The sequence below is a fragment of the Saimiri boliviensis genome, chromosome 4 (assembly GCF_048565385.1).
Source record: "Saimiri boliviensis isolate mSaiBol1 chromosome 4, mSaiBol1.pri, whole genome shotgun sequence".
NCBI classification, from domain to species: domain Eukaryota; kingdom Metazoa; phylum Chordata; class Mammalia; order Primates; family Cebidae; genus Saimiri; species Saimiri boliviensis.
The window spans coordinates 86,333,449-86,359,784 of NC_133452.1; the positions used below are offsets into that span (position 1 = coordinate 86,333,449).

General features: G+C 39.4%; 1 pseudogene; it reads left to right on the top strand.

Moving 5' to 3' along the window:
• Nucleotides 1–318: 318 nt before the first annotated feature.
• On the top strand, nucleotides 319–13,496 carry LOC141584195 (uncharacterized; annotated as a pseudogene).
• The last annotated feature ends 12,840 nt before the right edge of the window (nucleotides 13,497–26,336 follow it).

Here is a 26,336-nt window from a genome sequence, read left to right on the forward strand (position 1 = left end):
TAACTCAGCCAGGGAAATATGTCAGTGAATACTCTCCTTTGAAGTAGATCATGTCAGAATTGTGTCTTGAGGTATAAGGAGGAGTTAGATGCCTGAAGAAGGTTTTAATAGTGAATAGATGTTCACCATAGCCTGATAAACTGTATCCCAGATGAGTTCATTCATCTTTGTTTTAACCTTTTCAGTCAGCTTACCTTACAGAACAACTCATTGCCTCCAGCTGTCAGAAAGTTTCTTCTTTCATAAGCATGTAAGCTGCCTCCTTGCAGCTTCACCCATGCTCCATAGTTATACCTTCCTCCATACTTGACGATAGCTATGGAGACCCAACCAGATCCTCTCCCTACTTTGATAAAAGAGGAGTTGGTTCGGTACTAGGGGTGGGGTGATGGTATGGGGAAAATGATAGATAGTTGCTGGCAGAGGGCTAAAATGAGGGATTTGGTGTATGATCCTAATTCCTCTTCTAGCTATAACATCACAACTATGAAGGTAGACCAATGACTTGGAGCAATTAGTCATCGGTTGATGAGCTCTATGGGCTTTTGCACCTTTTGTACTTTGAAAGTCTAGTATTGTGAAGAAATTGCACTACTGTTCATATTTCCTGTGTGACTTTTTGAGAGGTCAGTTTTTTTGCTTGGGATTAGACAGCCTGGTCCATCTATAGGAAAAAGGCTCAAGACCTTCTCAGCCCAGAAGAACCCTGAGGAGGCTTCCCAGACCTGAGGTCTTTGTGCATAGCCATTACATACCAGGCACTGTCTGACTCCAGAGGGTACTATTATAGAGGCTATGATATTATGGTGCCTCTTAGAGTTGTGTACTGCAGTAGGGCTGCCAGTATCCTGTTATCTTAGCTGTGACTTGACATCATTATCATCAAAAAGCCAGTCCTTTTACTTAACCCAAATCCTCTCTAGAACAGTTCCCTTAGACTCCTTATCAATCCCACCATCCATGCTGTTAGTTTCAGTGGGTAACATCTCAACATCATTTCTAACAGTTGCTGTTGTGATCTATTAGAAGGCAGCCTCAGAAGAAGAGTCAAATCTGTAGGATAAAAAGGTTATTTAAAGGCCTGCTAGGTAAAGCTGGAAAGCTCTCTTGGTCACTGACTAGGGAAGTGTGGTATCTTGTACTATCACAATTTTCTTCACTTGGTTTTAGCCTATACAGTTCATTTTGATCTGGTCATGAACCTGATCCATACATATTCAGGGATTTCCACTATTAGAAATAGCCAGCAAACCAGGATGGACACTTTCTTTATTTTTCCTTCATTTTGAAAACACTGAATGCATCTTTCAAAAACAGAACTCGTTTGAAGGTTTGGGAATGAAGAGAGTTACTATTTGAATCACAAGCAGTTGTGAAGGAATTTACAAAATACCATCTTAATTTTGTGTTGTAAACGGCAGAGGAAAGGTAGTCAGGAATTTATAATGTCCTCAGTTTATCCAAACATGGAGAATTAATCATATTTTTTTTCTCCCTACAGATAGTTTTTCTCCCTACAGTTCCAGATGAAACCATCCAGAACTCAGGAAGCCTTCTCCAATGAATGCTGCAGGTAGACAGAGAAGCTGAGGGTGAACATGGAGGGGCCAAAAGTGACAGAAAGATGACCATTAAAATGAGCCACTTATGTCAGTTGCAGATGGGCTGTCATGACTCTTGTACTCAGCCCAGTATTCAGGTTAACAGAGAAGATTTGGAAAGGCAATTTTTGATTCTTTATAGGAAAATTATTTCCTAATGGTTGAGAAAAACTTTCTTTAATACCTTTTTGTTTGTTTGTTTTGAGACAGAGTCTTGTTCTGTTGCCCAGGCTAGAGTGCAATGGCATGATCTCAGCTCACTGCAACCTCCACCTCCTGGGTTCAAGCAATTTTCCTGCCTCAGCCTCCCAAGTAGCTGGAATTACAGGCATGCCTGGCTAATTTTTGTATTTTTAGTAGAGACATGGTTTCACCATGTTGGTCAGGCTGATCTTGAACTCCTGACCTCAAGTGATCCACCCACCTTGGCCTCCCAAAGTGCTAGGATTACAGGCGTGAGCCACCATACCCAGCCTTTTAATAGCTTTTAAGTTCATTTTATAAGTAGCATATTTTTTTCCAGCTAGAAATTTGTCTTCTCAATTCTTTTTACCCCAGGGGATAGTAAAATGAATATACATTTCCTAACCATATACCTTCTGGGTCTCTGATGTTTATCAGTGTTCGATGTTCCTACCTAGAGTTCAGCAGCCACTCTACATACAGTTTTTCATCCCACTTATCTAACTTGATTTCTTACTATTTTCAAACAAAAATCCATTCTACATGAACCACCACCCCCACACTAACCTGTATGTCTTTGTTCACACAATTCTCTCTTGGTAAATGCTGAGTGACCTCCACATCTCACCAGCCTTCAAGGCCCTCCTCAGTCTCCACTTTGTTTGGATGATTATAGCTCAGAGAGGTCTGACTTTTGAGCTCTGCATGCCTGTGAAAAGTGCACTAGAATAGTAGTCAGAGAGTTAAGCCCTAGTTTTGGTTCTACTTCTCAGTAGCTATGAAGCCATATATAATCTCTTGGAGTCTCAATGACCTAAAGGAGATAATTCTTGCCTGCCTGAATGACGGAGTTGTTGTAGGATAAAATGTGGTATTAGAAAATTCAAATATGCTAACAGAAAAAAAAGTATCATTATTTATTGCCTTATATCATTTTTTATGTTTAATTTAACATTTAGATTATTTAACTATTCAAGTGTGGTGTTTCCCCATTTAGATTGAGGTATTTAGATTGGCTTTCAGCTTTTAAAAATTTCTAATAGAGCTTTGCAGTTATAGCTCTGGTTCCTGACTTTTAAATTTTTATGGGGTAACGGAGAAGGATAGACAAATAATTAATGAATGATACCCGAAAGCTTCCTGGAAAAAGTGACTTTGAGACCTGGTAATGCCCAAATAAAGGTTGCCATTCTCAGTTATTCATTTTCTTTCCACAAAGAACAGAGGACGAGTTCCTAGATCAAGTGAAGAGGAAGCTGGCTCACACCAGCCCTGAGACAGACCTGTTGACCACAAAGCCTTGTCACTGTAAGGATATCCTGGAGTTAGTGCTCTCACCCCTCACCCAGCATTGCTTGGTCATTGGAGAAACCACCTGTGCATTTTATTACCTGCTAGAGGCTGCGGCTGCCTCCTTGGACCTGTCAGATAGTTACATGGTGAGCAGGTTCTGCAATCCACCCTTCAGCTGAGCCTTTTACTGAGAATTTGATTGAGATTTCTTAACATCATAACCATGAGTGAAAAGTGGAAGAAAGTAGGAGAGGGAGAAGAGCTAGAAAGAAGGCAGGAAAAAAATGAAGTGGGAATGTGGTAGCGGAATAGCACCAACCCATGTCAGCCCTGCCCCCAACCCTTGCACAAGCAGTCCAGCTCCTGTTTCTAGCTTGAAATCCAAATTGTATTTAAATTCTGATCTTGACTCTCATCATAACCTTACTCCAGCCTTTGCCCTAATCTCACTCCAGCATCATCCTAATCCTAATCCAGTTTCTTTATCCCTTGCCCTGTTTGGAGGCCTTCTTTTATTTGAGGAAGGCAAGCAGTCTTCTGGGCCAACCCTCAGCATTTTCATTTTTGAAAAAACACAAGGCGAAGATCTGTCAGTTTGAGGAGGCCACTTTCTGCTGTCTTCTATCAGAGGTGAGGGCAGAGGGTGACCTTGAAGTGCTGGCTATTTCTCCTTGAGGGTTACCCTATTATTTCTTTTAAAATCGTTTTGTTGTTTTTTATGTACGATTGTAAATGTGATAATGTGATAAAAGGTTATACACATTTAAAATGTTTATACACATTCTCAGCAAACTAACACAATAATGGAAAACCAAACACTGCATGTTCTCACTCATAAATGGGAGTTGAACAATGAGAACACATGGTCACAGGGAGGGGAACATCACACACTGGAACCTGTTGAGGGCTAGGGGGCGAGGAGAGGGATAGCATTAGGAGAAATACCTAATGTAGATGACGGGTTGATGAGTGTAGCAAACCATCATGGCATGTGTATACCTATATAACAAACCTGTACACTTTGCACATGTACCGCAGAACTAAAAGTATAATAAAGAGAATAATAAATAAAATATGGAAGTATATAATAGGTAGAAAGTGAAAGAGCTCCCACTAATCCTACTCTCTGCACCATAATTAATAATTGTATGCATGTTCCACCAACTGTACACACACAGCCATATCATTATTGTTTTCCATTATTTTTCATAGGATCATATTCTACATTTTCTTGTTCTTGCAGCTTGCTTTTTTTCTTAATAGTTCAGATTGAACATGTTTACATATTGGTGTGCATACTGATCTACCACATAGTTACAACTACCAAGTATTCCATTGGCTAGATCATAGCTTAGCTACTCCCTTCTTCAGGTGCATTTTGGTTATCTCTAATTTGGAGGTTATTATTAACATTACTATAGTGACTATTCTTCTTAAATATCTCTTTCTCCCCTTGTGAGAGCATTTTCTGTAAGAAAAATTTTCAAAGGTGGAAATATTAAGGCACAATTTTAAAATTAATAAATATATCACCAAATTGCCAACCAAAAATATTATATCAACATTTCTTCATATCCTTACTAACATCAGATACTATCAGTCTTTTCTAACCTTGCTAATTCCTAGACAAAGTTACATTGTTTTCATGTTTCTCTTAATTAAAGGTACATCATTCTTCTATGTTTATTGGTCATTTGTATTTATTTGTGAATTATTCATTTATGTTCATTGAAGTAGATATAAGCCAATTTTCTCATTGGAGCATATGTAAACTAATTTTAATGTAAACCTTAAGATAATTTGGTTAGGAGAGTAAACTTAATGTACATAATGTCTTGAAAGACAAAGGAAATATTAGAGTTGTCACATTGTTTAATTATTTGCGCTTCAACCAAGAGGTCTCCAGAGCAAAGTTAAATAATTATTCTTTCCCTTTATAAGAGAAAGTTATTGTACCGTCCTCCCAAGATTGTTCTAGAATCATGTCGACTTTATCACTTTCTTGAGGGATTCAGCCTTAGAATGTGAAGATACTGGATAACTTCAAGGTAGCTCCCCGGCTCCCATTCCACATCTGCTATGGTTCAACCTGTTTAGGAAGCAGAGAGAAAGGACTTGGTGATATTATAGATTCTTTCTATGCCATATGAGAGCATCTGGGTCTCCACTCAAATGATGATCCCATCTCAGTCTAGCAGCATCGTATTTTAAATCACAGCCTTCCTCTACTGCCCACTGACCAATGTGCGGGAGATGAGAAAGGAGGATGCTTTTGCCATAATCCTATTTTCTCAACCCTTTACTTGCTTTTGGCCATACTGATGCTTGTTAGTGTGACTGCTAACCAAGCTGTGCTCTAGCTCAGCTCACTCTAGCACCTCAGAGCATAGCCTGGTTGGTCACACTAACAAGAACTTCAATTACCCCAATTAAAAATCTCAAAAGAGCCAGTGTGTTATATCCAAAGCCTTATATTTACATTACTTCTTGTTTTCCCATCTCCAGGTCTGTTTCAGCATGGGACACATTACTTTAGCCAAAAAATTGGCTAGGAAAGCCCTTTGACTGCTGAAAAGGAGTTTCCCTTGGACCTGGTTTGGTGTCCTTTTCCAGATATTCCTGGAAAAGTATTGGCATTCCTGTTCCCCAAGCCAACCTCCAAATAATCCTAGTGAGAAGTGAGAAGGCTCCCTAAAACTGTAGTTAACGAGCCTGAGCTTTGCCTTTTTTTTTTTTAACCTAAAACTACTCTTTTACAATCAAGTAATCTTCAAGCATCTAACAGGCAAGCAGATAAAAAGACACATAACAGTCAGCATACGTATATGTGCATGTAACAGATAAGTGTATAACATACAGTTCTCACTCTTCCATCTTACTCCCCCAGCCAATTACATGTAGCAAATAGGGATTCAAAGAAAGAATCTTTTTTTGAAACCTCTCTCTGAACTTTTCTTGATCAAGAGGGACTAATTAAAATGGCACACGAGGTTAGGAGTAGTGCGATCCGAGAACTCTTTCCGCATTTGGACATCTGTAGATGGCCCCAAGATAAGTAGATTTGGAGCTCTTATGGGGAGGGAAGGTTGGGCATTAGTAAAGAATAAGGGTGTGCTAACCACCCTTTGCCTCAAAACGGTAAGAAGAAGTTGGCAGTACTGCAGCAGCGGGTGCATTGCCTCTCCCTACTCTGGCAGCTCTATAACCTGGAGGCCACAGCCAGTAGCTGCAGGTTTGCTTGCCTCGCTACTCTGATGCAGAAAAATTCAGCAGAGGAGCTTGCAAATGAAGCGCAGGTAAGCAAGTCCTTGCTTTACCTTTGGATCTCACTTAGAAACTTCAAGTGCTGTGGAGAAAGATCCTGCCAAGTTCCTGGTTTTAGCATGGTTCCCCAATAACCCAGACTTAACTGGATAACACTGATCATGTGTTCAAGCGAGGCTTCTTAATTTGCAGTTTATAGATGGGTTTCCAGGTATGAGATTATCTGTGAACTCTCTGAACTGAATGCAGAATTTTATGTGTATATTCAAAAGAACCTTTGGGGGCTGGCAGGAGGAAGAAAAGGGGTCATAGCTTTCATCACATTCTCAAAGAAGCCTGTGATCTAAAAAAGGATTTGAAACTGCTGATTTAGGAAAAAACAAAAGAAAATGTGTTTTCCTAATTTTAGTGTCTTATCTTTCTGTCTTATCCACATATGCAATAGCAAACTATTTGGTGAACACCTCTTATATGCCAGGCACTGATCTTGACTCCAGGGAAATATAATAAGTAATATATACAGTATGTTGGGTGATAATCAATGCAGTGGAGAAAATTAAGTGGAGACAAGGGGATATGGGATTCTGTGAGGTAAGGGATGGGGTATAGTTTTGAATAAGGTGGTCAGAGAAAGCTTTACTGAGCAGGTGACATGAGTAAATATCTGAAGGAGGCAAGAAAGCCGGGCTATCTGGGAGTAGAGTATTGAGGCAGAAGGCACAGTAAATGCCCAAGGCATACCCTCTGTGTTTGAAGGACAGTGTGACTGGAGGGGAGGAAGAGGAAGCGAGTGAACCAAGAGATGAGGTCAGAAGGACTGGGAAGGGGTGGGATGGCAAATGGTGCAGACCTTAGATAGGCCACTGTAGGAGTTTTGGCTTTTACTCTGAAAGAGATGGGAAGCCATTAATGGGTTCTGAGAAGAGGAGTGATAGGATCTACTTATATTTTAACTAGATCATTCTGTCTACTGTGTTGAAAGTATCCTGAAGTGGACAAGGAAGGAAGCAGGAAGACCAGTTAGGAGGCTATTGCAGTAATATAAGCAATAGATGGTGGTGGCTTGGATTATTGTGATGGAAAAATAAGTTGAGGGTGGTCTTTTGTCAAAATAGAGCCAACAGGATTCACTCATGGATCAGTTCTGGGATGTGAAGGAAAGAGTCAAGGATAATCCCAAAAGTTGTGAGTTTAACTTACAGAGGGATAGAGATGCTCTTATTTGGGATAGGGACGTCTACAGGAAGAACAGATTTGGAGAAAGATTTGGGAGCTAGGCTTTGGAAATGTTTTATTTTAGATGGCTGTTGGACATCCAGGTGATGAGTCTGGTTAATACGAGTCCAGGTGAATACACAAGTCGGGTTCATGGGAGAGATATGAGCTGGAAATAGACATATGGGAACCATTAGTGTGCAAATACTATTTAAAGCCATAGGACTGGGTGAGAACACCAAGGGAATGAGTATAGAAAAGAAAAAAGTCCAAGGACTTTGTTAACAACTCCAGTATTAAAAGGTCAGAGTGGTGAGGAGAAACCAACAAAAGAAATTGAGAATAAGTTGCCAGGGAGACAAGGAAAACCAAAAGAGCATGACATCCTGGAAAGCTAGGAAAGAGTGTTCCAAGAAGAGAACACTATGTCAAATGTGGATGTAATTATATAGAAATCTAGGCAGCATCCCTGAAGAGCTCTACAGAGCAAATATCAGAGATATTTAATAAATTAGAGAAGACAAAGTATAGTTTAATCATTGTTTTGAAGGGGAAAGTCATGGATTGGAGAGGAAAAGCAGAAGCATGTAGAGAAATTGGTTTGTTTAAAGACAGGCAGTGAGAATGATTCAATTAGAACTGCAGAGGTGAGAAGGAGCATATTTTTCCAGCCGGGTTGGAGTCAAGTGGTAGGGATACCAGGAGTTCAGACTGAGTGAGCAGCAAGGCACTATAATAGGCTCTTACAGAGGAAAGGAACAAAATGGAAACGTCATGTGAATGTACAATGGGAATATTTTGCCCTGTGTTTGTTTTCCTACAGGTTGTCTCTACCTATGTGGACCTCTCTCAGTTCTCCCAGACCACGGGCAACAAGGAGAAGTGGCTGCATTATGAGCAAATGGCCATTAAAAAAAGCAGTTTATGTTGGTTCTCCAGGGAGGGATTGTTGGCCACAGCTCAGCTCATGCAGGCCCTTGCCTACACCAAGCTCTGCCTTGGCCATCTTGACTTCTCCATCAAGCTGGGTAATGGGACTTAGAGCTGGTGAGTCTAGGGCTTTTAGAGAGTACACGTTCACAGCTAGACCTCACACAGTGCTCTTGAACCTCCTCAGGTTTTCAAGCTCTTGAGATATGCAGATACCTCAAGAAACCAGCTCTGGAGAATCTGGTCCTCTCGGTTCTCTTCAGATCTGCATTTCTGAAGAAGAAGTATTAAGATCATTTTCTGTCATTTGTATTTGTTTTCTAAGAGGGGTGTGCATATTTTCCCAGAGAAGTTTGGAATGGAGAGGGAGATGCTGTTCTATTTCCACACCTGGGGATATCTTTCCCTTGGCCGCTGCGGAAGCATTATCTTAAGTGTGGAAGAGTCAGGAGTGGAAATGCAGTCAGAGCTTCTATATACTCCTCAATACTTGGGGCTCATGGACAAATTTTCTTCAAAAAAAAAAAAAAAATTCTGCAGAGAGATAGAAAACTGCAGCAGCTCAAGACCCTGAAAATTGCCTCAGAAGCAAATTCCCACCTCCTTTGCCTAAAGATGGGTCTGATTCCAGGCACAGATGTTCTCTACATAAACAGCTGTGAAGAGGAGATCTAGGGGATGTTAGGCTGCTTTTAGGGTGTAAGACCCCTTCCTTTCCTACCCCTCCTCCTTACTCCCTAGCTGGTCCAAGTGGCTCTGTCTCTTGGCAGATTTGATCTGTGTGTCCATGTGCTGGAGAGTCAGTGGGCATTCATTTCCCAGGGTTATGATGTCCTTGGCCTGGCCTGCTTTTATTCTGCTTGCTTAGATCTGCTGCTTTACGGAATAGGTAAATCTTGCACAGGTCTCTGCTGTATTCCTGAGGGATTCATACGTCAGATAGGGCTCTAGGTTTGGAATACAGGCAGTCATGAACCTGTCCCTCAGGCATGGCCTCTGCCTCTGACCTCTGGCTCCTTAAAGTCTGGGAACCATGCTGTGATTCAGGGGTGTCTGCCTTTGGGGTCTTGTTTCCTTCCCTGTATCACACACCTTCTGTATCCTAGTTCCTACACTAACAATGTATGCTAGCCTGGTTACCTTCTGTTTTCACAGGATTGCTATGTCGGCCCTTTAGTGAGTGTCTGCATTTCATTCAAATCTATGAGCACAGCTGTGTTCTAATCTCTCAGAGCAACGTCATGCTGGGATCCACTCCTCCCTGGCTATGTGGTAATGTCTTACCCAAGGGCTGTGGGAAAGGATAGATATTTAAGTCATTTAAGCTATCTCTCCCCACCAGGCAGGACTATTGAATATCTCTAATCAACTTTTAAAGCCCATATACCTCCCATCCCCTCCTATCTTATTAGAAGGGCTCTTGTCCTTTAACAGGTTTTGGCCTATAGGTCAAGGGTTAAGTTTAGGTTTACATTTAAGTGCTACAGTAACCCATAACAAGGCTGAATATAACTGGTCTCCTTTTAAGTTTCCTTGTATGTGAGTTAATAGCCTTGGTCACTTTCTAACATCACTGCACTTCTGACTGTCCAGGAGGTCTTAGAGCCTTAAAGAAGTGACAATTTTAAGCAAAAGCCATGGTTGGTAAGCAGTGGATATTGCTGAGAGCTGTTAACTCTTTTCCTCCAGGTTTGCCCAGGAGTCACAATGGGACCTCTTTGAGCACTATTTCTCTAAGCCTTGCCAGTTGGTGAAAAGAACCAATGCCTCACTATTTGGTGCTCATGGCTTTATCCGATTCCTAGAGTGTCATGTGCTAATATTACAGAAAATGCCAGAGGGTATCTTCATGCATATTCCCCTAGAGCTTCGCAGCCAAACCCTCGAGGTACCTGTTTCTCAGTTGCCCTTCAACTAACACCTAACTCACTTAGATCTACCCTATGATGCTCTTTCTGCCACCTGGATCTCTTCCTTACCTTCCCTTTTACTGGCTCTGACTCCCTTTACTCTGAATCCTTTGTTTCTCCACATAGAAAGTTTCCACCTACCTTATGTATCCTTCCAGATGTTATTGCATCTAGGTCTGGACTGGGTTTCTTAACTTTCCACCTTTGCCAGCTACTACCCAGTGCCATTAAAATATTAACATTTAGCCCTGCTCAGTGAACCTATACTCTATGGTTCAGTCTATAATTTGACACATCTACCTACAGCCCTTCTGAGTCTAGAACACATTCCAGTTCCTCTGTATCCCCAAGTCAGTTTTCAGGCCCACTTTGCCATCAGTAACTCCTCCCTGTTCCCCTAGTCATGAGTGAATATGTTGAATGAGGACCTTTGTAAGTGGCATGTTAGGAGAATGAAGCACTAATCCCAGAGCTAATGTACCTTCTTTTCCTTTCAGTACTTTAAAGAGTTCTTCTCTCAATGTGTGACCTGCCCTGTCTATCACCAGTGGGTATCTGAGCTTAAGGCCTCTGTAATGAGGTGTGAAAAGAGGGAATTCATATCCCTGACTAAGAGCATCAGGCCGTTTGATACCTGCTTCACCAGGATTTGGATAAAAGGAGACTTTCTGGAGGAAGAGAACTCTTAGAAATTTAGGAATACAGAGTAAGCATTTCTTCCTGGAACCCTTGTGTGAGAGACATAAAGATTGTCTTAGATTCTTACTCACAACCAGTCAAAGGCTGCACCTCTGAAGTAAAAAGGGACACACAGATATAAGGAGTTAGTCCTTGCTCTAGAGGTAAATATAGTCCTCTTCCTAGTGCTAGACCCTACCTGGACAAACAGGAACATCTTACTATTATTAAACAGCAATGTTTTCAGCTTCTCTCAGCCCTTTGTTTCAGCATTAGTAACCCTTAAGCATAGAAAGTTCTTTGCTCTTAGCCAAAGCAATTGGGTTGTTTCCTTGGAGTAACTGGATGGTGACTAAGGAGAGAAAAAGGTCTTAGAAGTCACAACATATTGTCTATGAAGGTGAATGGTAAGATTAGGCAAGAAAAGGGCAGGAGAGAATGTATTTCTTTTATTGTATATAACATTCTTTTATTGTATATAACGATTCTTTTATTGTATATAACATAAGGAAATGCCCCCAAATTCTCCTTTTAAAGCTATAGTGTACACATTAAGTATCCTAGCCTTTACAGTTACTGCTATCTATATCTTTATCAAAATAAAAGCCTATGTTTTCTGAAACATACTACTTAGATCTTTTTTTTTTTTTAAACTCTTAACAGTCATTAGCACAACTCTACCAGAAGTTAAAACCCAAGAGTAGCTGGGAGGCTGGCAGGCCTTAAGATGAACTGATTTCATCTTTTATAAGATGGGATCCATTCGCAGATGAAAAACTATGACCCTAATGAAGAAGTTGTCATTACTTAAGGAAGGCTGGTAGTGCGAGTGCCTCGGTGTTACCCTCTTTTGGCACAGATATGGTCATGGGCTCCTAAAAAGTCAAGGACTCTTTTCAGAGGTACAAAGGGCTGTGGGAATTCATTTCTCCTTAGCGCGATGTGGTTTGGGCATTTCCAGGTGAAATTGTGAAGTTGCCGGCGTATGTATCACTTCAGCTTTCTTCCTTTTTCTCCTGCTTGGAGTTGCTATCTTTGGCCTTTATCTGTTTGATGGCCTTACTTCCACTGCGTATGATCTTTCCATTGGTTTCTTATGCTTTATAACTCAATCATCTAGTGTCCATCGAGTGAATTTGCTAATGTTATGATAGGTGCAATTCATTACTTACTTACTTGGGCTTGAAATACATTGTTTAATCTTCTATCTACGCTGTGAGGCAAGTACCCATATTACATATAAAGAAATGGAAGCCTGGGAAGAGTTTACTCCAACAAACACAGCCGCAAAATGGTACAGCTGAGCTTCTAACTCAGCTTTGAGTCCAAAGATTATGCTAGGTTATGCAGGCTTTCCTGGAAACTAGGCTTTCCTATATCCAGTGTTCGCTGTTCTCTTCAAATGCCCAAGATCAGAACTTGAAAGACAGGAAGGGAGATGTTTATGAAAGGGAGGCCTGTACTTGCCCTTTAAATCACGCAATCTAATCTCTACATTTTCTCCTTCCACTTTTCTCCCTCTTGGTACCTTTCTTTTTCCTGTCCCTCTGTTCCCTCCATCTTCTCCCTTGCATTCCTCCCACCTTACTTCCTCCTTTCTTTCTTCTCACCCACTTTCCCCTCTGTCCTTCTCCCTCATTCCTTTAAATTGCTAGGAGGTAATATAGAGTAGCCGTCCAAACAATCACTCTGGAAACAGATAGGCTGGGTTGAAATTCTAACTCTGCTGCTTAGTAGCTGCATTCATTTGGACATATAATTTATTTTCTATATGCCTCAGTTTCCTTTTCTGTAGATGGAGATAAAATATCCTTTTGTCCTAAAAATAGGACAAAAGAGTGTCATTATGAAGATTAAATGACTATAAAGCACCTGGCACATAGTAAGCACTCAATGACTGGTAGCTATTATTATTGGTTCAGCTTTTATAATTAAAAATAGATGTTACATTTATATGGTACAAAATTCAAAAGAAACAAGCCTGTAACAGTGAAAAACTCTCTCATCTCTGTCTTCCAGATACCAGTTGCCCTCCTCAGAGGTAATTAATGTTACCACATCCTTGTGTATCCTAGCAAAATTATTCTACGTACGTGTAAGCAACAGTATAAAGTTACTGCATCCTTCTTTCCCACAAATAGTGGTGATAGATAATAACACCCTACACTACTGTATCCTTTTATTATTTTTTTTTTGGCATTCCCTTTTGGCACTTTTAAAATTGAGATAAAATTCACCCTTTTAAGGTATATAATTCAGTGCTTTATAGTATATTTGTAAGATTATACAACCAGATCCGACTTTCAAGATGGCCGCCTAAGAACAGCTCAGGACTTCAGCTCCCAGTGAAATTGCAGAGGGTGAGTGGACGCCGCATTTCCAGACGAACTCTTATTGCCCACAGACCAGGAGATACCCAGGCAGAGGGGTCGCCAGCGTCGCAGTCCCAGCCGGTGCGGCTGTTTTGGCCCCCGAGGGGCTGATTCCGCCCGCGCGGCTGCTGTGACCACTCCCTGTTGCTGCGGTTCTCCGTACAAAAGCCACTGGTCTGGGAGCCCTCTTAGCTGGCGAGCAGAGCCCTGAGACGGCAGAGTGGGCCATTCATCTGAAATAGCGAGTCAGGCCGGGAGATTCCTAGGCAAAAAATCCGCCAGGAGCCGGCGCCACAGTTCGAGCCGACTCCGTGAGTCGCAGCACGGGAGATCCCGGCGCCTTTTCAACAAGCGACCGGAACGCGGGGTCCTTCAACTTAAAAGAAAAGACTCTGAGTCAGGGAGCCAGGTGATCAGGCTCGGTTGGTCCCACCCCTCCACCCCCAACAACAACGAAAACAAAAACAGTAATTGGAAACCCTCTGGGTTGAGCCCTTCAAACCAAGCACAGCTGAACCGGGACGGTCCGGCTCCGTGGGGGAGGGGCTTCCGCCATTACTGAGACTCTCCACCGCTACGGAGGCAGGCTGCCGTTGCCGAGGCAACCCGCCGTTGCCGAGGCAACCTGCCACAACAGAGAGAGTCCGCCATAACAGAGGCGGGGCCACCATTGCTCAGACAGTTCTAACTACGCCCATATAAAAAGGACTACAGGGAAGAGCTCAGGGCAGCTGGGCAGAGCCCACAGCAGCTCAGCAAAGCCCCTGCGGGCAGGCAGAGGCTAGGCCTGCTGCTAGCTGGGCGGGTCCGACCTGAAAAAAAAAAAATCAAAAAAGGCAGTAGTGCAACGGAAACTCATAAAGCTCCAACTCCCTGGGACAGAGACAGACAACAGGTGGATAAACCCACAAAAATGGGTAGAAACCAGCGTAAAAAGGATGAAAACTCCCGAAACCAGAACACCTCTCCTCCTAAAAGTGATCACAACTCCTCACCAGCAAGGGAACCAGACTGGATGGAGAAGGAGGGTGATGAAATGACAGAATCAGACTTCAGAAGATGGGTAGTAAGAAACTACAATGAGCTAAAAGAACATGTTCTAACCCATCGCAAAGAAAATAGGAACCTTGAAAAAAGATTGGACGAACTGCTGACGAGAATGGACAGCATAGAGAGGAGAATAAGTGAATTGATGGAGCTGAAAAACGCAACACGAGAACTTCGTGAAGCATGCACAAGCTTCAACAGCCGAATTGACCAAGCAGAAGAAAGGATATCAGAGGTCGAAGACCAACTCAATGAAATAAAAAGAGAAGGCAAGAACAGAGAAAAAAGCGCAAAAAGGAATGAACAAAATCTTCAAGAAATGTGGGACTATGTGAAAAGACCTAATCTACGTCTGATAGGTGTACCTGAATGTGATGAAGAGAATGAATCCAAGCTGGAAAATACTCTTCAGGATATTATCCAGGAAAACTTCCCCAACCTAGCAAGGCAGACCAATATTCAAATCCAGGAAATACAGAGAACACCACAGAGATATTCCTCAAGAAGAGCAACCCCAAGGCACATAATCGTCAGATTCACCAGGGTTGAAATGAAAGAGAAAATGCTAAGGGCAGCCAGAGAGAAAGGTCGGGTTACCCACAAAGGGTAGCCCATTAGACTCACAGCAGATCTCTCAGCAGAAACCCTACAAGCCAGAAGAGAGTGGGGACCAATATTCAACATCCTTAAAGAAAAGAACTTTCAACCCAGAATCTCCTATCCAGCCAAACTCAGCTTCATAAGTGAAGGAAAAATAAAATCCTTTGTGAACAAGCAAGCACTCAGAGATTTCATCACCACCAAACCTGCTCTACAAGAACTCCTGAAAGAGGCTCTACACACATAAAGGAAAAACCAGTACCAGCCACTCCAAAAACACACCAAATGGTAAAAAAGCAGCAACACAATCAAGAATCTGCATCAACTAACCAACAAAACAGCCAGGTAGCATCAAAATGACAGCATCAAATTCACACATAACAATACTATCCCTAAATGTCAATGGACTAAATGCCCCAATCAAAAGACACAGACTGGCAAATTGGATAAAAAGCCAAAACCCATCAGTGTGCTGTATCCAGGAAACCCATCTTACATGCAAGGATACACAAAGGCTCAAAATAAAGGGATGGAGGAAGATCTACCAAGCAAATGGAGAGCAAAAAAAGGCAGGAGTTGCAATTCTCATCTCTGATAAAATAGACTTTAAAGCAACAAAGATCAAAAGAGACAAAGAAGGACATTACATAATGGTAAAAGGATCACTGCAACAAGAAGAGCTAACGATCCTAAATATATATGCACCCAATACAGGAGCACCCAGATACATAAGGCAAGTTCTTAATGACTTACAAAGAGACTTAGACTCCCACACAATAATAGTGGGAGACTTTAACACCCCATTGTCAATATTAGACAGATCAACCAGACAGAAAATCAACAAGGATATCCAGGACCTGAACACAGACCTGGAACGAGCAAACCTAATAGACATTTACAGAACTCTCCACCCCAAATCCACAGAATATACATTCTTCTCAGCACCACATCACACCTACTCTAAAATTGACCACATAATTGGCAATAAATCACTCCTCAGAAAATGCAAAAGAACAGAAATCATAACAAACAGTCTCTCAGACCACAGTGCAATCGAGTTAGAACTCAGAATGCAGAAACTAACTCAGAACCGCACAGCTTCATGGAAACTGAACAACTTGCTCTTGAATGTTGACTGGATAAACAATGAAATGAAGGCAGAAATAAAGATGTTCTTCGAAACCAATGAGAACGAAGACACAACATACCAGAATCTCTGGGACACATTTAAAGCAGTCTCTAGAGGAAAATATATAGCAATGAGTGCCCACATGAGAAGAAAGGAGAGATCTAAAATTGACACCCTATCAGCAAAATTGAAAGAGCTAGAGGAGCAAGATCAAAAAAACTCAAAACCTAGCAGAAGACAGGAAATAACTAAGATCAGAGCAGAACTGAAGGAAATAGAGACACAAAAAACTCTTCAAAAAATCAATAAATCCAGGAGCTGGTTTTTTGAAAAGATCAACAAAATAGACAGACCACTAGCCAGATTAATAAAAAAGAAAAGAGAGAATAACCAAATTGATGCAATAAAAAACGATAAAGGGGATATCACCACAGATTCCACAGAAATCCAAACCATCATCAGAGATTATTACAAACAACTCTATGCACAGAAACTAGTAAACCTGGAAGAAATGGATAAATTCCTGGACACCTGCATCCTCCCAAGCCTAAACCTGGAAGAAGCCGAAACCCTGAATAGACCAATAACATGGTCTGAAGTCGAGGCAGCAATAAAGAGCCTACCACCCAAAAAAAGCCCAGGTCCAGATGGGTTCACAGCTGAATTCTACCAGACATACAAGGAGGAGCTGATACCATTCCTTCTGAAACTATTCCAGACAATCCAAAAAGAGGGAATCCTTCCCAAATCATTTTACGAGACAAACATCATCCTGATACCAAAACCCGGCAGAGACTCAACAAGAAAAGAAAATTTCAGGCCAATATCCATGATGAACATAGATGCAAAAATCTTCAATAAAATACTGGCAAACCGATTGCAACAGCATATCAAAAAGCTCATCCACCATGATCAAGTAGGATTCATCCCGGGGATGCAAGGCTGGTTCAACATACGCAAGTCCATAAACGTAATTCACCACATAAACAGAACCAAAGACAAAAACCACATGATTATCTCGATTGATGCAGAGAAGACTTTTGACAAAATTCAACAACCCTTTATGCTAAAAACCCTCAATAAACTAGGTATTGACGGAACGTATCTCAAAACAATAAAAGCTATTTATGACAAACCAACAGCCAATATCATACTGAATGGGCAAAAACTGGAAGCATTCCCTTTGAAATCTGGCACTAGACAAGGATGCCCTCTCTCACCACTCCTATTCAATATAGTACTGGAAGTTCTAGCCAGAGCAATCAGGCAAGAAAAAGAAATAAAGGGTATCCAAATTGGAAAGGAGGAAATCAAATTGTCTCTATTTGCAGATGACATGATTGTATATCTGGAAGACCCCATCATCTCAGCCCAAAATCTCCTGAAACTGATAAACAACTTCAGCAAAGTCTCAGGATACAAAATCAATGTGCAAAAATCACAAGCTTTCCTATACACCAGTAATAGACTTCAAGAGAGCCAAATCAAGAACTAACTGCCATTCACAATTGCTACAAAGAGAATAAAGTACCTAGGAATACAACTAACAAGGAACGTAAAGGACCTCTTCAAGGAGAACTACAAGCCACTGCTCAACGAAATAAGAGAGGATACAAACAGATGGAGAAACATTCCATGTTCATGGTTAGGAAGAATCAACATCGTGAAAATGGCCATACTGCCCAAAGTAATTTACAGATTCAATGCTATTCCCATCAAGCTACCAATGACCTTCTTCACAGAGCTGGAAAAAAACACCTTAAACTTCATATGGAACCAAAAGAGAGCCCGCATAGCCAAGTCAATTCTAAGCAAAAAGAACAAAGCGGGAGGCATCACACTACCGGACTTCAAACTATACTACAAGGCTACAGTAATCAAAACAGCATGGTACTGGTACCAAAACAGAGATATAGACCAATGGAACAGAACAGAGGCCTCACAGGAAATACAACATACCCACAACCATCTGATCTTCGACAAACCTGACAAAAACAAGCAATGGGGAAAGGACTCCCTGTTTAATAAATGGTGTTGGGAAAACTGGCTAGCCATGTGCAGAAAGCAGAAACAGGACCCCTTCCTGACACCTTACACCAAAATTAACTCCAGATGGATTAAAGACTTAAACATCAGACCTAATACCATAAAAACCTTACAAGAAAATCTAGGCAAAACCATTCAGGACATAGGTGTAGGCAAGGACTTCATGACCAAAACGCCAAAAGCAATGGCAACAAAAGCCAAAATAGACAAATGGGACCTAATCAAACTCCACAGCTTCTGCACAGCAAAAGAAACAGTCAGTAGAGTGAATCGGCAACCAACAGAATGGGAAAAAATTTTTGCAGTCTACCCATCTGACAAGGGGCTGATATCCAGAATTTACAAAGAACTAAAGCAGATCTACAAGAAAAAAACAAACAAGCCCATTCAAAAATGGGCAAAGGATATGAACAGATACTTTACAAAAGAAGACATACAGGAGGCCAACAAACATATGAAAAAATGCTCATCATCACTGGTCATCAGAGAAATGCAAATCAAAACCACATTGAGATACCATCTCACACCAGTTAGAATGGCGATCATTAAAAAATCGGGAAACAACAGATGCTGGAGAGGATGTGGAGAAATAGGAACACTTTTACACTGTTGGTGGGAATGTAAATTAATTCAACCATTGTGGAAGACAGTGTGGCGATTCCTCAAGGACTTAAAAATAGAAATCCCATTTGACCCAGCAATCCCATTACTGGGTATATATCCAAAGGATTATAAATCATTCTACTACAAGGACACGTGTACACGAATGTTCATTGCAGCACTGTTTACAATAGCAAAGACCTGGAACCAACCCAAATGCCCAACGATGATAGACTGGATAGCGAAAATGTGGTACATATACACCATGGAATATTATGCAGCCATCAAAAACGATGAGTTCACGTCCTTTATAGGGACATGGATGAACCTGGAAACCATCATTCTCAGCAAACTGACACAAGAGCAGAAAATCAAACACCGTATATTCTCGCTCATAGGCGGGTGTTGAACAATGAGAACACATGGACACAGGGAGGGGAGCACTACACACTGGGGTCTGTTGGGGGGAAATGGGGGAGGGGCGGGGGGTGGGGAGGTGGGAAGAGATAGCATGGGGAGAAATGACAGATACAGGTGAGGGGACGGAAGGCAGCAAAGCACACTGCCATGTGTGTACCTATGCAACAATCTTGCATGTTCATCACATGTACCCCAAAACCTATAATGCAATAAAAAAAAAAAAAAAAAAAAAAAAAGAAATAAACACTTCACAAGAAAAAGATAAAAAAAAAAAAAAAAAAAAAGATTATACAACCATCACCACTCTCTAATTCCAGAACATTTTTATCACCCCAAAAAGGAACTCCGGTCCCATTAGCAGTCACTTCCCATTTTCCCTTCCCTCAATCTTTGTTAACCACTAATATAATTTCTGGCTTTAAAGATTGGCCTATTCTGGACATTTCATTTAAATGGAATTATAATATATGGCCTTTTCTTTCAGTTAGCTTAATGTTTTCAAGGTTCATTTATGGTGTAGGATTACTTCTTATGGCCAGGTAACATTCCATTATACCACCTTGTGAAACACGATGCCACATTTTGCTTATCTGTTCATCAGTTGGTGGAACATTTAGGTTGTTTCCAGTTTTTAACTATTGTTATAAATAAACATTCATGTACAAGTTTTCGTGTTAACATAGGCTTTCAGTTCTCTTGAGTATATACCTGTCTGGGCATTCCCAGGAATTGTCAGGTCATACAGAAATTCTGTGTGAACTTTTTGAGGAACTGTCAAACCTATTCACGAAGGCCACTGTATCATTTTACGTTTTCACCAGCAATGATTGAGGCTTCCAATTTTCCACAGCCTCGCCAACATTTATAGCTATTCCAGTGGGTGTGAAGTGGTATCTTATGATTTTGATTGTATTTCCTTAGTAACTAATGATGTTGAGCATCTTTTTATGAGCCCACTGGACACTAGTAAGTCTTCTTGGAGAATGTCTATTCAAATTATATGCCCATTTTTTAGTTGGGGTTTTGCCTTTCATTGCTGAGTTTTATGAGTTTTTAAAATATATTCTGCATGCTAGATCCTTATTGGATTTGATTTGCAAATATTTTCTCCAATTCTGTGAGTTGCTGTTCCACTTTCATGGTGGAATCATTTTGCAACACAGAAGTTTTTTAGTTTTGATGAAGTCAATGTATCTATGTTTTTCTTTGGATCCTTGTGCTTTAAGTGTCATATCTAAGAAACTATCAGCTAATCTGAGGTCGCAAAGATTTACTGATGTTTTCTTCGAGGAGAGAAAAATTGACTTTTTTTGTTTTAGCTTTTACATATGGGTCTTTGATTTATTTTAAGATAATTTTGGTATATCATGTGAGGTCATGTTACAAAATCATGCTTTTGCATGTGGCTATTCAGTTGTTTTTTATTTTTATTTTTATTTATTTATTTTTTGAGACGGAGTTTCACTCTTGTTACCCAGGCTGGAGTGCAATGGCGCGATCTCGGCTCACCGCAACCTCTGCCTCCTGGGTTCAGGCAATTCTCCTGCCTCAGCCTCCTGAGTAGTTAGGATTACAGGCACGTGCCACCATGCCCAGCTAATTTTTTGTATTTTTAGTAGAGACGGGGTTTCACCATATTGATCAGGATGGTCTCGATCTCTTGACCTTGTGATCCACCTGCCTCAGCCTCCCAAAGTGTTGGGATTACAGGCATGAGCCACCGCATCTGGCCTTGTTTTTTATTTTTTTAAAAAAACAAACACCATTTGTTTTTTTAAAAAAATATTCTTTCACTCATTTATTGTCTTGATACCCTTGCTGAAAATCAGCAGATCTTAAATGAATGGGTTTATTTCTGGCCTCTCCATTTATACTACTGGTCTGTATGTCTGTCCTTATGCCAGTACCATATGGTCTTGATCACTGCAGCTTTATAGTAAGTTTTACAATTAGGAAGTATAAATCCTTCAACTTTACTCTTCGTTTGCAAGATTTTTTTTTTTTTTTTTTTTTTTTTTTTTTTTTTTTTTTGCTATTCTGGGTCCTTTACATTTACATATGAATTTTAGGATTAGCTCATCGATTTCTGCCAAAAGGACAACTGTAATTTTAATAGGGATTGCATCAAATCTATACATTAATTTGGGAAGAATTGCCATCTTAGCAATACTAAGTCCTCTGATCCATGAAACTCTGACATCTTTTCCATATATTTAGGTCTTTCTTTAATTTCTTTCAATAATGTTTTGTCATTTAATGTATAAATATTATACCTCTTTTGTTACATTTGTACCTAAATATCATATTCTTCATTATAAATGGAATTGTTTTCTAAATTTCATTTTTGGATTGTTCATTGCAAGTATACATAAAAATATAACTGATTCTGTGTATATTTTTTTTTCAGACAAATTAGAGAATGTGTATTGATTTTGCATCCTGAAACTTTGCTGAACTTACTAGCTCTAAGTTTTTTTTTTGTAGATTTCTTAAGATTTTATATATGCAAGATCATGTCATGTGAAAATAGATGGTTTTCTTTATTTCTAATCTGGAATCCTTTTATTTCTTTTCTTTGCCTAATTTCTCTTTCTTAGAACCTTTAGTACAGTGTTGAATAAACATGGCTAAGAGTGAATATTCCAGTCTTGTTCCCAATCTTGCGGGGGAAACTTTCAGTCTTTCACCTTTAAGTGTGTTGTATGCTTTTGATAGATGCCCTTTATCATCTTGAGGAAATTCCCCTCTATTCCTAGTTTGTTAAGTATTTTTGACATGATATGGTGTCAGATTTTGCCAAATGCTTTTTATGCATCTGTTGAGGTGACCATGTGGTTTTTGTCCTTTGTTCTATTAATATGATATAACATCATATTGACTGATTTTTATGTGTGAAATCAATTTTGCATTCCTGGGATAAATTCCACTTTTTCATGGTATATAATACTTTCTATTTGTCACTGTATTCTATTTGCTAGTATTTTGTTGAAGATTTTTAGATCTCCATTGATAAAGGATGTTGCTTTGTAGTGTTTTGTTTTGTTTTGTTTTCTTGTGATTTCTTTTTCCAGTTTTTGGATTAAGGTAATAGTGGCCTCTAAGAATGAGTTCGGAAGAATTCCCTTCTCAATTATTTTCTGCAAGAGTTTGTAAAGGGTAGGTTTTTAAATTCTTTAAATATTTGTTAGCATTCACCAGTGAAGCCATCTGAGCCTGGGCTTCTCGTTGTGAGAAGTTTTTTGATTACTAATTTAACCTCTCTACTTGTTATAGATCTATTCAGATGTTTATGTCTACTTGAGTCAGTTTCAGTAATTCATGTGTTTCTAGGAATTTGTTCATTTCACCTAGGTTATCTTAATTTGTTGATATATAACTGCTCATAGTATTCCTCTATAACCCATTTTTATTTCTTAATGTCAGTAGTTCTCCCTCCAGTTTCGTTCTTTATTTTAGTCATTTGAGTCTTTTTTTTTTCTTGCTAGTCTAGCTAAAGGTTTATCAATTTTGTTGATATTTTCAAAGAACCAACTCTTGGTTTTGTTGGTATTTCTCTATTATTTTTCTGTTCTCTATTTCATTTCATTCATTTCTGTTCTAATTTTTGTTATTTTCTTCCATCTCTTTGCTTTGAGTTTAACTTGCTCTTCTGTCCAGTTGTTTCAGGTAAAAGATTGGGTTGCTGATTTGAGATCATCTCTTTAATGTCGGTTATTAAAGCTGTAAGTTTCATTCTAAGCACTGATTTTTCTGCATCCCGTAAGTTTTGGTATGTTGTATTTATATTTTTATTTATCTCACAATGTTTCTAATTTCCCTTGTGATTTCTTCTTTAACACAGCTGTCATTTAGATGTTATGTTGTTTAATTTCTACATATTTATAAATTTTCAAAATATACCTCCATTATTAATTTCTAACTTTATTCCATTATGGTAAGAGAACATACTTTGTATAATAGCAGTCCTTTTACATTTATGGATACTTGTTTATGGTCTAACATATAGTCTATATATTAGACCATAATATATGTAGAATGCACATTCCTCTCATATGTACATGCAGCATTCTCTAGGATACTCTAGGATATTAGAGAAGGCTGCGTGTACACAAGAGAGGAATGGGTATTCTACTGCTGTTAGGTGGAGTGTTTCATAAATGTCTGTTAGGTCTAGTTGATTTACAGAGTTGTTCATGTCTACTCTTTCCTCACTGATTTTCTGTCTACTTGTTCTGTCCATTATTGAAAGTCAGATATTAAAGTCGCCAACTATTACTGTTTAATTTTCTATTTCTTTCTTTAATTCTGTCCATTTTTGCCTTGCATATTTTGAAACCCTGTAGTTAGGTGCATATATATTTATAATTGTTGTATTTTCTTGATGGATTAACCTTCTTATCATTATAAGATGTCCTTTTGTCTCTAGTAACAATTTTAGTCTTAACTCTATTTTGTCTGATATTTGTATAGTCATTTCAGCTCTCTTTAGCGAGTTTTCATGGTGTATGTTTTTACATTCTTTCACTTTCAATCTAAATTTTTTTCTATCTAAATTTTTTTCAATCTAAATTTTTTCTCCTATAGGCAACATTTAGTTGGATCATGTGTTTTTAATCCATTCTGCTAATTTCTGCCTTTTAATTGGAATGTTTGATTTATTTACATTTAATGTAATTACTATAAAGTTAGATTTATGCCTGCCATTTTACTTGTCTTCTATTTGTCTTATGTCTTTTTTCCTCTCTTCATCAACTACCCTTCTGTTGTGTTAAATAGATAATGTTAACTTTAGATTTATAATTAGTACTCTATGAAGTTCTCTTTTAAATGAGATAGACAGGGAGAAAGACAGTTTTCTTCAGTAAATATTCTCTGTACTGATAAAAGCCTTTGGTTAATTTCCAGATTTTTTTCTGAGACAGCGTCTTGCTCTGTCACCCAGGCTGGAGTGCAGTGGCACGATCTTGGCCCACTGCAGCCTCCACTGCCTCGTTCAAGCAATTCTTCTGCCTCAGCCTCCTCGATAGCTGGGACTACAGGCATGCACCACCACACCTGGCTAATTTTTGTGTTTTTAGTAGAGATGAGGTTTCACCATATTTGCCAGGCTGGTCTCAAACTCCTGACCTCAGGTGATCCATCTGCCCCAGCCTCCCAAAGTGCTGAGATTACAGGTGTGAGCCACCATGCCCAGCCTTCTTGTTGCTTTTTGGAGGAGAGAATTTTCAAAGGTTCTTACTCTACCATGTATCAGTTTTAATGTATGAGTTCTTTTATGGCTTCTGAGTTTGGTGTCATTATTTAAAGGGCTTTTTTCTCTCTAAAATTGTTTTAACTATTCTTCAACAGTCTTTCAACTATCTTTTAGGTCAACTTTATCAAAATAGTATTTCCATATAGGAAAATGCACCCATTTAAATGATAGGTTTTGACAAATATATATATCTCTGTAATCACTAGCACAATCATGATAGAGAACATTTCAACCAAAAAAGTTGTTTCACTTCCCTTTGTCATCATTCCCATTTCATCAATACTCCCAGCTTCAGTACAAAATACTCTCATTTTTTTAAGTGTCTTTGTTTCTCCTTTGTCATTTCTTATTTCACTCTTTTTAAATTGCCTAACAGTGTCTCTTTAATTTCATTTTATTTTAAAGAAATCATTCTTTTATGTATTAGTTATATCATTTTTCTCTTTTAAAATTAATTATTTGAGTAAGATGCTTAATTGTTAAAGAGTGTGAATTTTCCTCTGAGCACTTCTTTAACTGAATTCTAAAGGTTCTGATATGAGGAGGTCATCTCACCATGTTGCCTCCATTTGCCTTACTTTATATTGAATATGTTTCTTACCATAAAGTTTAGAATGGCAGTTTTTTCGTCTGCCATTCTAAACTTTATAATAAGAATTTTTCAGTATTTTCATCTTAGAAGTTACTTTCACAACCATGACTTTGGTTGGTATTCATAGACTTCCTACCATGATCAATGATGGAAATTTTATATTTCCTCTTCCCCACCACTCAATTGATTATGTTATTTTTCTTAGTCTTTTCCTTTGTACTTGAAAGTAAAAGTGTACTTTTTACTTCTGTCATATTCTAAAAAGTTTTAAATATATTCAGACCATGGTGAGTTTTTCCAGAGGGTTCTTTTTATTCTCTATTCTGCCCTTTTTTCTGCCACTTCCCCTATCTGGCAGTCCCTCATCATTAGCTGATTGGTGGACAAATTGGAGCCCAGCGAATACCACTTGTTCTTTCCCTGAGGTGCCTAGGTCAAGCTTAGGACCCCTCCAGATGGTGAAAAACCTCTTTATGCCTAGCTGTTTGTGATTGTAACAAGACTGGGTTACTGAGCGTTTTAGTACAAGGTGGGCAAATACATATATCCCTCAGTATCTGTGGGGGATTAGTTCTAAAACCCCTGTGGATACCAAAATCCATGAATGCTCAAGTCCTTTATACAAAATGGTGTAGTATTTGCATATAACCACACATCTCATACACTTTAAATCATCTCTACATTAAAATACCTCATACATTATAAATGTTATGTAAACAGTTGTTATACTGTATTGTGTAGGGAATAAGGACAAGGAAAAAAGTCTGTACATGTTAAATGCAGATATAACCATTTTTTCTAATATTTAAAGAAATATTTAATATTTAAAGAAATATCTAATTTTTTTCTAATATTTTTGATCCACCTTTTTTCTAATATTTTTGATCCACATTTGCGTAAATCTGTGAGTGCAGAACCCATAAGTATGGAGGGATTACTGTATTTTCAAATAGAACAGTTTCAGCAGAAGAAATTCTGGCAAGTCCTTAAAGGTTCTTTGACCCCCAGCCTGGACTGGCTTTCATTTATACTTGACCATGGCCATACCCTTACCATTCATTCCTTTTTCCCTCCCTTCAGTTCATTTCTCCACTGGGCCCTTCTCAGGCTCCAGAGTTTAGACTAAAGGAAACAGTCTACCAGATGGCCACCTAGTTAACAGACAGCCAGCTCCGGTAAGACTGATGCCTGTAAAGGTCTTC